This window comes from Stegastes partitus, unplaced genomic scaffold (assembly GCF_000690725.1).
Source record: "Stegastes partitus isolate 25-593 unplaced genomic scaffold, Stegastes_partitus-1.0.2 Scaffold48, whole genome shotgun sequence".
Lineage (NCBI taxonomy): Eukaryota > Metazoa > Chordata > Actinopteri > Pomacentridae > Stegastes > Stegastes partitus.
Window position 1 is genome coordinate 744,104 of NW_007577779.1, and position 9,970 is coordinate 754,073.

Sequence of the window (9,970 nt, forward strand, 5' to 3'; positions counted from 1 at the left end):
ACACTAGACTAGAGTAACACTAGACTGATAATGGCAGCATGACATTTAAATAGGTCTTATTCAAGATTGAAAAAAGTCGCCATGCAAAAATTATGCCCAGTGTAGCCACTTGGTGAGCGTGCATTCAGTCCATCAGAATCTGCTTTGAAATGCCTCTGAAATATATATGACAGACTATCTGAGAGACTCTGTAAATGCACTTAACTGCTGGGTGGTAGAAGAGGTGTTAGAGAGACGGAAGGGCATAGAATGACTGGAAGGCACCACAGTGGAAAGCAGGAGTGAACGGTAAGAAACGGGAGGCTGTGGAAAAGGACAATAAAAGCATGCTGTTACTTTTACATAGTGTAGGGAAACGTGGCTGCTTTTGATGACAGTCACAGGGGGAGTAGAGTAATGTTTTAGGGTGTGTGTGTGTGTGTGTGTGTGTGTGTGTGTGTGTGTGTGTGTGTATTCATGCAAGAGTGAGCGACTGTATTTCTCTGTTTGGGTGTGCTTGCGTCTGTTTCTGTGCAAAAGAAATAGCTTCTGTTTTTTGTCTTGTTGTATTTTTTTGTATTGGTGTGTGAGAGGACGTCGGGGTGAAAGGAACAGAGATGGGGGCAAAAAAATAGTGCATCAGTACGAGTGAAAGAGGGTGATGATCTTGAGCATGCACCGACATGTCACATCGTATTTGTCACATTTGAAGGGAGCGTAACCGTAGTCCCTGGTGCGCTGACCCTGCAGCCGGGTGGTGCTGTCTCTACTTTAGCCACACAGCAGCCACCAGCTCTGGGATTGCGGAGCTGCAGATCGCTGACCTTCAGCAACCCCGGCAGCAACCTCTAAGTGCGCAGGAGCTGTCTTCTACTCATCAGACATACTGTATATTGAACAATCAGCCATGACGTTGCAGGCACATCTGAATGTGTGCAGGTGCACGAAAATGGCAAAACATTACACCCCCGTATCAAAATTAGCAGCTGATTGCGTGTAACGCTGTTTTAGCATTCCCCACCAAGCCCGCAGAGCACCCACTGAACTGCTGCAGGTCTGTAACCGTAGGAGGTTATTAATCTATGAATAGAGGTGATTGCAGTCTGGCTTCAGGTGAATCATCTGCTCTCTCATTTTTTTCAGTTCCTAACAGGTGCAAGAGTAACTGCTTTAGTTACCCTGGAGACAGCGATTTGAAAGGGCAGACAAATCCGCTCTAGGATCGGCTGGGCTAATGGGAAAAGGCTAAGCTATACTGTAAAGTGCATGCTGCCACAGTAAGACAGTGACACTTTGTGACACGCTTAAGTGAATATGCTTCACGTTTGCTCCATCTTGTTCGAAATTCATGCAAATTACCTGCGTCCCTTGCCGCATTTTCCACAATAGATGTGCTTTAGCAGCGATAAACGTTGCGTATGATGCAAAAGTTTATCGTCACTCCAAATACTACAACTAGAGGGTGGCTCGCTGATTTACCAGAGGAGAGGAAAAGCAGGCTGGTGTGTTTCATTACTCCACTCACAGATTTTGATTTAATTTGCAATGCAGGCATTTGGTGCTAATTTACAGCAATCACAATGTGTAAAGTGTTGAGGGGTTTAAAGTCCTCACTCAGAATGTTTAAAAAGGAAGGATGGATATTATCGAACTGTTGTGCGGCTCAAACCTGTGTCTTCTAAAAGGATTCTCAACGAAAACAGCTGCGATAACCCTTGATTCACTAATTGATTAACAAGAAAGTAGGGAGGAGAGGGATAAAAGAAGACGTGGGAATTCAAAGCATTCAACATTATAAAGTTGTTCAGATTCCTGATCGTCTTTGTTGTGAAGTATAAACAAACAAACTCACGACCTCCTCATCAGCTTCCTGGTCTCTGTTCGGAGTACACGTGCGTAATCAGACTGGTCACTTTGGTGTGCTGATGGGTCTCACATCTGGGCTCCAAGCCTCGTCCAAGCAATTATACAAATCAGCCTCAGCGGTTTATTCTTGTGTGAGACCAGCAGACGTGCCAGATACCTCCGCGATTCTAATTGCAAGAAAGAAACATATTGCAGACTCTCACCTCTTCACAGTGCCTCCTACTCGAGGCCCCCCTTACAGTAAGTGGCTGCTGTTTGCCATTTGTTGCTCACGTTGTTTCGTCCTTCATGTCAAGCGCTTACATCAGTTCTTTAATTAATTGCCTTTTTAGAAGCTAATCAAGGGGGTCAGAAGCGGTTTGTGTTTTCTTCCGTGATACATATGCCGCTGTCATCAGTAAAAACTTCACTTTAACTGGTAATAACCACTTATCTGTGCACCTCACATGGGGTGTGTCGAAGAGTTTTTCTAGCGTTACAGCCATTTGTTTTTGATAAAAGCAGCCATGCATGCAACTGTAGTGACTGGTTATGATAGCTTAAGTATGTCAAATAAAACAGGATTATTGGTGCGACTACTCAATGCAAGAAAAAAGAGAAACCAACATCTAAGTTTATTGGATTTGGAGTTTGACCAAATATGCTCAACAGAAAATATCGACATCTTGGAACAGATACAATCAATAATATGTTAACAACTGATCAAATGACTATGATCAAAGTGTTGTCAAAGATGTCAAACAACAAATTTCAAATTTATTATTATTAACCATCAGATGGCTGGAAGGTAAAATATGGTTATGAGCAAAAGTTTACATACGCTTGTAAAGTCTTGAGTTTTCAGTGACTCCTGTATCTCTTAATTTTCTGCGATAGCATCTTTGAAACACTCACATCTTTGTCTCGAAAAAAAACAAAAAACAAAAATAATCATTGATATTCATTCTTTTATAGATGTATTATATGTATTCAGATATTCAGGTCCTTTTCCTTTGAGTGAAGTGTATCACAGGGCCCTGTTTAAACAGCCTCAGAGGAGTCGGCAGCTGTCAATCGTAGTTACTTACAAGAAGCGAAGAGGTCATGCTACTAAAAAAATTGACAAACACAACTTTCTATATCACAGAAAAACTACTAATTAATGTTGCTGCAGGCTGCTGTACGTATTGTTACCCAACAGATTTTGTCATTTTTACAGAAGACCTATAATAAATCTATAAAATAATTAATTTAGTTTTTTGTTTTTTTTAATTGAAAATTCTGAGTTATATGATTAATTGAAAAGCCAAGACTGTCGTAATATACATGGTCTTTACAAGTGTATGCAAACTTTTGTTCGCGGCTGTAAGTAAAGTAATAATTAGTGTGCAAACAACTTACCATATCCACTTTTAACTTATAATAAAGCTTTAATATATAGGTGTCTAAAACCATGCCATTACTGTTTAGTTTAAGCATTTACAGGTTATAGCCCGAAACAGATAACTGACTGGTAGCAAGTTCAAATAAAAAACAGTGCTTCACTTTTTAATGCAATAAATGCATAAATGAATGCTGGGAATTGGGGCTCATTATGTTAAATTATAATTATAATTATTATTAAATTATAATATTAATGCATAAATGAATGCTGGGAATTGGGGCTCATTATGTTAAATTATAATTATAATTATTATTAAATTATAATATTATGTTAAAGTGTTAGTTTTGCTGAATGTACACAAACATAACTAAAACATTATTTAATTTTTGATATGCCTCTGGATTTAAAGGCATGCTGTTACAGTATATCTTCCATTTATCCTGCCAGTGATTCCATCACTGCAAGAAGAATTCCCCGGAGGATGATTGACTTGTAATAGTAGCCATGACTCTTAATGTGTCCCTCTATTCAAGACCTGTCTGAATAATTTATGCATGAGTAAAATGATCAGTTGTAAAGCTTTTAGAATCAAGTGCAAGTTCCATTTTTGCAACAGGGGTCACGGCCTGTGGCTTGTACTATACCAGCTTGAAAGAGTTGAACCGTAGATGAAAACAGAACAGCAGGGAGACTTGAATGCAGAGAGACAAATGACAAAAAAGAGACAGTCGAGGGAAGAGACAGATTCAGAATGAAAAAAGGATGGATAAGAGACAAAAGAGAGTGACAGAATGGTGGGAGGTATACGCTGTTTGTCAGCGCAAGGAGAGCAAAATGTCAGTTTTTGTGCTGCATCAGTGAGTGATGGCTGCCATTATCCCACCCAATGGGTATAAGCAGGCAATATTAGCGCACTGTTTCCACACCCAAATGAAACAGGCAGAGTTCTCCACAGTGGGGATACCCAGAGCCAGCATGCAAAATGGAGTGTGAAAACATGTGAGGCATAAAGATTGGTGGGGGTAGACATAAAGAGACTAGGGGAAGGAAGAGCGGAAATAAAGCAAGAAGAAAAGGAGCAGGTGTCACCGCGCACAAAAGACAATACCAAGAATGTTAGTGTCAAAAACGGGGGAAGAGAGGAAATTAGAACAAAGGAACAGTGTCCCCGTTGTTTCAGAAGTTCCTGCGGTGTTAAATATAATGGTCTCTCTCAACATAGACCACACAGTGAGTTCTGACATCCATCGAACAAAGTGGCTGAGGCAGATATGGTGGTTTGGGGCACTGCAGCGGGATGCTCACAATGAGAGTTGTAATTATAGAACAAGCACACCTCAATAGCTCTCTTAACACAGAGAGAAACTACCTGTAATTGTTTTAGCTGAATGAATGGTTATGTATGTATAAGTGTGAGTGTGTGTGACAGAGAGAGAGGGATGCTGGAGAAAGAAACATAAAGAGAATATTGTGCCAAAACTCACCTACGGAATACAGATTGGATGCAATTCCAGAGGATGTGGTTTCTTTTAGACATTTCGTTGTCTTTGATTAGCTGAGTGCCAATTACTTTGAAATATATTATGCAAAAATAAATAATCCTTTGTATGTACAATGTACATAAAAACTGGATATAATGCAAACTGGGAGGTCACAATTAGACAAAGCTTTGTTTTAAAGGGATCCCAATTCAAAAATATGAACAACCACAGTGATAAAACCACATTATGAACAAATGGACTGCCGGTCCTTTTAGTGACAATAATACGGATTTGTTATTGATACAAACAGGTGAAAACAGTTACAGGACATTTATTCCCATTCTGTACGTTACGGGTGTTCTTCCACATAATTTAATTCATTCATCCATCCATCCTTTATCTAGACACCGCTTACTCGTCACTCGGGCCGCGGGAGGGCTGGAGTCTATCCCAGCTGACTCAGAGTGAATGCAGGGGACACCCTGGACAGGTCACCAGTCTATCGCTGCTAGACATAGAGACAGACGACCAAACACAGTCACATTAAATTCAGTTCAACACAATTCAGTTCAATTTAATTCAGTCTGATTCATTTCCAGACAATTTCAACACAACTAAATTCAGTTTAATTCAATCCAATCCAGTTCAGTTCAGTTCAGTTTAGTGCAGTTCAGCTGAATTCAATTCATTTCAATTCAGTTCTATTTAGTTCAGTTAAATCCAGTTGAATTTGATTCAATTAATTTAATTTGAGTTCAATTCAGTTCTGTTCAATTCCATTTAATTCGCTTTAATTCAGTTAAATTCAATTCCGTTCAATTTGGTTCGATTCAGTTTAATTCTATTCTGTTTTCTTTTTTTTTTTAGCACCAATTCACAACCACAACATCATCTCAGGATACTTCACATAATTACATAACTAGATGGAGATCTTACATAGAGAAAGCCAACAAATCCAGAGGATTCCCTTTAAGCAAACTCTCTGTTGACAACACAAAGAACAAACTCCCTTTTAACAGGAAGGAACCTTTGACAGGACCAGGCTCAGGAAGGCTGGCCGTCTGCCTCAACCAGCTGAGGTGAGAGTAAAGGGGGAGAGAAAGATAAAATGTTTGTACAAAAACTTCCTCTGAAAACAAGTGTTCTAACATTGCATCATTTGCAGCACATGGTGCATAAGCAATCTATTCTGTTTGCTGAAGAGCAGAATCTGTGCCATCCATCATTAGAAGAAAGTGCATTTTGTCCTGCATAGTGTATAGAAATGACAAAGCCAGCAAATCAGAGCAGCATCAACACAGACTATATGTCCTGTGTCGGCTACATCCTGTGTATTGATCAGTTTCCCCACTGGTTTGATCCAAAGTGCCTCAGGAAATTAGAGCGATTAGAATGTATTGGGAAAAGATATTTTATCAAAATGCAAAATACCGTAATAGTGGCGATAACAGCTTTTTATTTACTTTGGCAAATTTATTGGTTTATGCTACATTCTGGACAGAAAAACCTTGAGTAGGTGGGAGAATTCATGGTCGCAGTTTTACTACAAACCGGAGAACAATCTGGGACGTCTGGAAAGCCTCGCAAAATAACGGCTGAGTTGTTGTTGATCAATAACCCCAAATCTCAGCACATAGATGTTCTATGATGATTGTGTGATTGGACACTAAAAACTGTTTTGAAATCTTACTGTCTGATCAATAAACTTTACGGCTGAAATGTAATAGCCGGTACAGCAATGCTAAACCTTTTTTTGACCAGAAGAATTTACTGCAATTTCCCTTCTCATTGCAGAATAACTCAGCACTGAAGTGAAATAAAATATGTTTCCCAGATACTCAGAAATGCCATTATTTTTTTGGCACAAACAGGACAACATGCTGCCACCTGCTCGTGTCAGATGAAGCTGCTGAGATGGATTTGCCTCAGAAAGGAATTCACAATCCCTTGGGCCTTCAATCAATGTCATTTTCATCCTGAGATGTGTAACGGCATGTAAATTGACACTTTTTAGTTGCATCCCCCTTTAATGATGCAGGTGAGAGAATAAGTCAGGAAATCAAACCATGATCAGAAAATGTCAAGCTGCGTCAGAAGTACAGAGGCAGTTTGTACACTCTCAACAAGTCGCCGAGGTGCATAAATCTCTTGAAATGCTGCATTTTCTTTGTCAGTCATGTCCACGCTCCAGTGCAGCAGGGATAAGTTGGAAATAGCAGGGGAATTCAGACAGATGAGTCTTAGCCATTTCAAAGAGAACCAAGACAAAGTTCAGCCCGCATCTATCCCCATCTCAATCCATTCGCCAGCTGTGGCTCACCTACTCTGTCTCTCTCCCTCAGCGTCTATATCTGTATAAAGCAAGTCAACAATATGAAGACAGCAAAGTAATCAAAACAAAGACCTTGCTGTGTACATTCGATTGAGAAGTGAGGCGAGGTGAAGAGAGGTGAGGCTGAGAAAACTATAATTCCAGACTACAAAGACCTCCTCTCGCAAGAAAAGTGGAAATGAACCGAAAATGGCAAGGTGTCAGCACCAAAAGGAGATTATTTGTTTTCAGCACCAGAGGAGGGCAGAAGCGCAAGGCACACATTAAGAACTGAAAGGAAGATGTGGTGGCACCAGAAAAAAAATATATATTCTCATTTCTGCCTGTTTGTCCTCAATACAAGTACAGGCACAGCTATGGATGGATGACTGAAGAGGCCTGCTGGGGGCCCAAAGGGGTCAGAGAGCCCCCAGCCTCTGTCCCTGTTTGAAATTTAAAAAAAAATAAAAAAATCAATATAGCAAACACAAAACACAAAAGTCTACAGTCCTAAAAAAGACACAAAATAACCACAAAGAAGATGCACAAGAACTGCAAAGAGGTGCAAAAGAGTTACAAAGACTCACAACACAACTATGTAAAGACACACAATGGCAACAAATTAAAACAAAACAGGTGCAAGCAAATGCACCAGTGCTACAAAGAGACACAAAACAACCACAAAGGGATGCAAAAAGGCACACAACAATTCAAAAGACTCACAAAGCAACTGTTTAGAGGCACACAATGGCAATAAAGTGAAACAAAACGGGTGCAAACAAATGCACCAGTGCTACAAAGAGACACAAAACAACCACAAAGAGATGCACAACAACTGCAAAGAGCTGCAAAACAGGGACAAAGATTCACATACCAACTCTGTAGAGACACACAATGGCAACAACAAGAAACAGGTGTAAATGGACCAGTGCTACAAAGACACACAAAACAACAGAGACAAAAACAAACAATGAAAACAAGACAAGGATTCACAAAACAACTACAAAGAGATGCACAACAACTACAAAGAGGCAAAAAAACAATTACAAAGACCCACAAGACAAGTGGCTACAAGTAGACCCATAGTGGCAGTAAAGAGAAATCAAACAGGTGCAAATAAACGCACTATGACAACAAAAAGACAAAAACTAGCACAGAGACTAAAACCAACAATGCAAATAATACAAAGAATCACAAAACACTTAAACAGGATAAAACAAAAAACAACAACTGCAAAGAGGCACAAAAATGACAGTTTCAGTCTGAGTGGGACGGGGTTTTTCTAAATATATGCATTTAGTGCACACACACACACACACAGACACACACACACACACACACACACACACACACACACAAATGCACTCAACGTGTCTTTGGTTGGAAAATATTTTTTCCAGTCATTCCATTCATCGACAGGTATAATGTCTCAGCGATAACGGTTAACGTTCTAGCAGCAGTCAACACAGCACCTATGTACTTTTGTGTCTTTGCTTTCTCTCCTAACTTGTCTTTCATTGAAGCAGTGACAGCTTGGCACGACAACGCGAATCAGATTGCAGGAGAAAATGATTGCGCTTTTCCATCAACACAACCGGTGAATGCACTCATTGTGCCCGCGATTGTAAGAGCGCTGACAATTGATTTAAAAAGATCTTTTTCCTATTATGTCTGCAAAAAGCCTGGAGTATGATGCTATCTCCCACCTATTATCAACCATCTTTTAAACACCTCCCGCAGACATTTCTGGCATTTTTGTCCACATTGAACTAAATGAGAATAAATGTCATGGAGTTTCATTTTTTGGGGAAACGAGGACAGCGTACGCCTCTTGCTCCAAATCAGCTCCATCAGTTCAGTGAACTTCGTTCCTCGCTGTGACAGTTGAATATGTGTGGGTGACAGTACAAACAAAGGTGAATCGATGCATTTCCCCGAGGAAGAGAAAAAGAGAGGTTGAGAGGAAGACAGAGAGTGAGCGGGGGAAAGGGAGAAAAGACTGAGAGATGAAGGTGGCAGCGTGACATAGGGAGTGTGACAGTGTCATGCAGACTGGTTTCATCGTTTCTCCCCAGCGCCCTAGGGAGATCATTAGCTCACAATATGGAGTCTATCAATCCTCACAGAATAGCACTCTCCCCTCCAGATACATGTCCCGTCTGTCTGCCTCCCTCTCTGTCTATCTGTCTATCTGTCTGTTTGTCTGCGTGCCACTCATAGATGTTCATTCAGGATCATGAAAATCTAGTTAGCGGGAAACGTGTTGTAGGTTATCCAGCCTTTGGGGGTATTTCAGGAAAACACAGTGGCCTTAAGAGAAGCTATTTTCCCCAATGAAAGCTCAACTCCTACACTGCCTGTCAGTGTCTTGTCTTTTTCTTTGAATTGACTGAGTTTATCGTCCATATGTCGGAGGATAAAATAGACCAATTTTTAACAACCCAAAGACAACTAGAACAATCTGGCAGATTTTGCAGAGAACTAAAGTCATGATAAAGAGTTGCAGGGAAAAGCAATTTACTTGGTCTCTGTTAAACAACATGTCAGAAAAGGTAAGCGACGGGCTGCCGCTTTAGCTCACCTGGTTGAGCTGGTGACCCAAAGACAGGAGCTATAGTCTCTGATGCAGTGGCCAGAGGTTCAAATCCCACTCATGGCCCTTTGCTGCAACTCCCTCCCTCACTTTCCCGTCTCTCTTTCGACTGTCTTATCTAATCAAGGCAAAAAGGCAGACAAAATAACTTTTTAAAAAAATGAAAGAAAGAAAAGAAAAGGTAATCAACAAGTCTGATAAGAGAGCAGGCAAACACAAACTAAACCACTCAGGCTTTGTGACACCAATAGATGAGTCAAGCTTCTATGGCTGGAACCTGATCTGTATATGGACCTAACAGCAGTTTAATCCAGACCTCCAGTTATGGATATAATACGTTATCAAGCATAACCTTTTCCATTTTTAAACACAATTTC